The sequence below is a fragment of the Austrofundulus limnaeus genome, unplaced genomic scaffold, assembly GCF_001266775.1.
Source record: "Austrofundulus limnaeus strain Quisiro unplaced genomic scaffold, Austrofundulus_limnaeus-1.0 Scaffold101, whole genome shotgun sequence".
Lineage (NCBI taxonomy): Eukaryota > Metazoa > Chordata > Actinopteri > Cyprinodontiformes > Rivulidae > Austrofundulus > Austrofundulus limnaeus.
The window spans coordinates 900,480-905,837 of NW_013952503.1; positions in this window are offsets into that span (position 1 = coordinate 900,480).

A 5,358-nucleotide genomic window follows, 5' to 3' on the forward strand; every position below is an offset into this window, starting at 1 on the left:
GCCACACACACAGCATAGTTTTACAGACAGACTGCTGTTTAAAACGTTTCAAACCTCTGGCAGAGCTTCAGTTTGCACCTGCAGCTGCAGCACAGCTGTAAACTGTCTCCTGCTGCTCTGAACTCAACACTGAACTGTGTTAGTCTTCTCCTCTGCAGAGTTTTCACAGACAACTGGTCAAGTTTGTTTTTTTAATGTTATTGTGTTGATCTGATTTGTCTCCTGATGCTTTCTGCTGATGGAAAGACAGCTTTGATGGAAACAGAAGGAGGAGGAACACGAACTGCATGAATTTCAGTTTCGCTTTACATGTGTTCATTTGTGTAAAACAAACTGACTAATGCAGACAATTATGAAGATGTGAAAAGGGAATCCTATTGTCTCGTTTGAAAACACCCCAACAGGGARACACAGTTTGGTTAATCGCCTCCAGAGAACAAAAGAAAACCCAACACATTAAGCCTCGAAAGTAGATATGAATGTTGGCAGAAGCGATGACACGCTGCTCAACTCCAGGAGTTAGAAATGAAAAAAATAATAATGTAATGACTTTTTTCCCCTTCATAATAACCCAGAACTAAAGTTGTGTTGTTTTACTTCGGCTGCAGAAGTCAAACAATAACTGTTGCATTTTATGGGCTTAATTGGATGAATAGCAACAAAACAAATCAGCTGGAACAAAAGAGCAGGCCGCTGACTGTAAACACACACACGACACACACACACACACACACACACACGACACAAACATGGGAACATCGTTTAAAAGCCAAGTCAGTCATCCAAACTTAATCCCAGCGACTGAAGCTCTTAAAAGAAGCTTCAGTGAAACACAGAACTGGTGGAGCGTCACTGAATCAGAGGGACGCAGGCCTCAGACACACGTTCACAGATAAAAACTCACATAAACACACATAAGCTCTGTGTTGGAAATTCATTGTTACAGTTTGTCAGAATAAATTAGAAAAGTGAATCATTCAGAACKCAGAGGTGCTCTATGAACAAAAAGTTCATCACGTCTGACCACAAATAACGTTTTATTTAAAAAAAAAAACTCTGCTTTAACTAAAGAGTTAGAACATTTTGAATTGATAAGCTTTAACTTTATTAGGTTGAAAGCTCATAGTTAAAAATCTGGCRGCAATCAGAGCATAAAAATACTCTAAAAAATCAGTGTTGGATTTACTYAACCAAGTTCTGTCAACTGGTTTCGCTAAAATGAGTTGAGTAGATGTAGAGTTTTACACATTTAAAGAGTGTAATAATTTTTACGTTTACTAAACTCGCTTCAGTGGAACCAGTTGACGGAACTTGATTAAGTAAATCAAACACTTGTTGTTTTAGAGTGTTTTTATGTTCTTATTTTTTACAGTCGATCCCGTACATTTGTTTTTATATTTGATCTGATATTCTGTTCTTCGWTTTTATTTTACACAATGTTGAATTTGCTCGTCAGCGTTCGTACGACTCAACTACTCACAGAAGATTTGATGTTTTTTATAACAAGAATATGATACAAGAGCCCAAAACACAAGTAAGAAAAGAAAAAATTTAGACATTTTTTTCATTTCCCTAAAAGCGAATCTTTCAYATCCTTAAAAAGTAAAGCAAAACACTGTGATAAAAACAACTCTTATTCTTAAGAATATAAATCTAAAATAATAATAAACAGAAAACAGAAAGAAGTCCAGTTTTAACATTTGATGTGACATCATTATCACCACATTTCTGCGACTTGGAGAGAAAAAGCAGGTAAAAAAAGATGGCTATGAAGCTGTTGCACTATTTAACCTAAAAATATATGTTTTTATGACACATTTAGACATTATTTAAAATCTAAATGACTCTTAGGACTGACCCACATTTTTAAACCAATGTAAAAGTTATAAATAATCAATGTGCAGTAAATAAATATAAATGAGTGTGTTTGTTTCAGAGCTCTGAAACGGGACCCTGAGACCCAGCCAGCTCGCGGTCACATGACTGTGGATTAATTGGACCCTCGGGGTTTCATCACAAATGTTAACGCTTGCACTTTTTCTAATTATGGCAAAACTCCCAAATGTCTGCTGAACAAAGAAATATTGATACTTCCTTATAAATAAACCAACTTCRTCGCTGTCTCAGTTTGATTTGGAGTTTTCATCGACCACATGCGGTCTTTCAATTTGTTTCAAAGCTTTAATTTCTTCTGTGTTCGATAAATATTGAGAATAAAAACTTTGGTACTGAACTCCCTAATTTGGTCTGTTTGCCACAGAAGGCATCTGAGCTGAGTCGTGCACTGATGTGTTTCTGTGCAAAGTATATTAAATCTGCATGAGGATGGTTTATGCTGGAAGTTTCAAACATTTGAACACGAAGCTACAAACAGAGTTCACAATGAAGCCCTTCAGTCACACGCTCACTAAAGTCAGACAAATCTAAGAATCATATTTTAAAATATAGAAACAAAAGTATTTTTCCCTAGTTTTTTTATATTTTTTAAATCGAGGCAGCAGAAAATGCTCATTATTTCTTATTTTCTACAACTTAACTCTTCTCATTTCTACATTTTGTGCTAAGTTTCATATAACAAGACTTATTAAACCTGTAACATGATTTTCATATAAGTACATTTATTTTTAGAAGACTTTAAAACATCACTGGTTTGTTGCAGGGTTACTCGTACAGCCGTCTGTGTTTACTAGCAGCTAATGCTAATCAATCAATCCCTGTTTCATTTCCCTAAAATGTKKSMMACATTTTAGGGAAATGAATACTAGTTTGCGGTWTTTTTCATTTAGAAGCAGTTGAAAAATTGCAAAATACATGTTTCTGTTCTCATTGCACAAGTTTTGATTTTCTAAGAAGCCAGATAATTCTGTTCCAGGGCTTTTTAACGTGAGGTTTTGTAATTCTCCTCAGGATTTTGTCTTCAGTAAGTAAAATAAAATGAGTTCCACAGAAGGTCAAGGTCAACGATGAAGGCGGTACATTTAAGGTTTGGCCTGGTGATTTAAACAGATGCAAGTCACTTAAAGTTGCTAAAATTGATCCAGTTATGTCGTTTTTAAAGCTAAACACAATTAACGTTTACTACAGCTGACTGATTGACTGCTGCTCATTCATGCTTTTATCAGTATTTGATACATGGTGTCAGTTTCCTGGATATAATATCACAGCAAAGATCTGATCAGAACCAAAACTCTACATAAATGTAAAATCAATAAAAACATTTTTTAAGCCAAATTGGAGTCTGACACCTGAGTGCCGTGGGAGCTGATTACTCGCCGTGTTTGGGATATTTGTTACTGTARTAGTACTTCATGTTTTTGACATACTACTATCCTAACTTTTGTATTTTCTGTCTGCAGTAAAACCCTTTAAATAAAAGCAGAAAACAATATTTATACAGAATATTTACGAGTACTCACATAAGATGTTCTCATCAGAGCAATGGGTTCAGCTTTGACATTTGACAAGTTGTGACGCCGACTCTTTCATACACACTGACACACACACACACACACACTCACACACACACACACACACACACACAGGAAGTCAGACTTCACTATGATCCTTTCGTGTGATTTCATCTCCTATAAATCCTCAGCTCGGAGAACACAGCAGCATGCAAACACAACACAAAAAGAAACATTTTAACAGATTTTAGTTTAACAGGATTGTTTTATTYATTTAAGATTTTATTGTTTCTTTCCCAAACACATAGGATTTTGTGTAGGCCGTTGGTGTTGTTAACAGGTGTTTATGTTTCACTGCGCATGGAGCTGCAGTTGGGTCAACACCTGTTTGTTCTGCACCAGTTGTGGAGCTTCAGAACACAGACACAATTTGAAGCAAAAAAAGAGTAAAAAAATCATGTTTGATGGTTTGACTGGCAACGATGATGTGAGCACAGATTCTAAACATTTCATAAAACTGTTTCAATTTCTTGATCTAAGTAARAGTACAAAGTTATAAACATTTTTGAACACATTTGGTTTCAAACAAACAGTAATTTTCGACCCACCTTTCAATGGGGATCAGCATGAAACTTCTACATTCTGTTAAAAAAAGGCAAAAACCCAGAGAAAATGCTGCACATGTTGAAATATTCTGTCATTATTGCAATGATTATAATATCAAATCAAACAGATAAAGTTGGCAGTACCAGGATACTGCTGGCCTGCTTATGAGCAACAATTTCCACTTTTTAATTCAGATTAGAGTCATTTTGTTGTTTATCCTTCATGGAAGCAGTTACTGTTGGTTCTGGCAGACCAGTATAGGTCGTGGTTCACATTGGAGCTGAACTCATGTTTGACAAAAAACATTTTGGGACCTCAAYGTGTCATTTTGTTGAAAGACTGAACCAGGATGCTGTCTCAGAGAGGGTTAGACATGTAGAAGATGATGTCGCTGATGTAACTCAGTGCCATCAGGATCCCTCACATTACTRCTGGAGATGAGCTGAGGTAGACCTGGTTGTTGAGGAACTAACTCCTGTATGATGATGGCTGTAACACAGTGAAGCTCCACTTAATGCAGGGGTTACATTCTTAAAATYGGGAAAAAACGCCAATAATGGATATGGTCCAAAAAAGGCCTACAGCGCATTTGAGTGGCAGTGGAAGAGTGGTTAGGGGAGTCGTCCTGGAACTGGTAGGTTGCCGGTTCAATTCCCCATTCCAGCTTTCTTAGTCTCCATAGATGATTTGCACATATTAGCTTTGTAGTGAGATCTAATAGAGTGCTGTGTGAAAGGGTAAATTAGGGCACAGATTGTAGTGTGAAGTACTTTGAGTACCCTGGTTGGATAGAAAGGTGCTACACAAGTACAGTCCATTCACATGGTACTGTACATTAAACTGTTAGAGGCACAGGGCAAGTGTCACATACTGTACACAGTCCCTATACATTGTTTGTTACAAAATTATTGATTTATAGCGCTCTTAATAATTTAGTTTGAAAACTTCCAAATATGCATTAAAGTTAAAAATATGTTCTTTACTGTACTGTTTTTCTGGTTTACGCAAAATTACAGAGATTACAGTAAACTATGAAAAACTCGAAAAACTGAACCTGCAAAATGTGAAACGCAACTTTGCGGGGCTTTACTGTACTTCTGTAATACTTGGCAAACAAAATTATCTTTTCTTGGTGCCATTTGTCTTGGATACTGCAACATTTGWATGCCACAAATGACAGACCAGTACATGTAATGACCAATTGTCATCGTTGTTTTTTCCTGCTAAAGTAACAGGAAGCTGGTGTCCATCTCCAGTGTTCATTAGGTAAGAGACAGGGGACATTTGGACATGTCACCAGTGCAGATGTGATGTGAACAACCATCCATCCATCCATCCATCCATC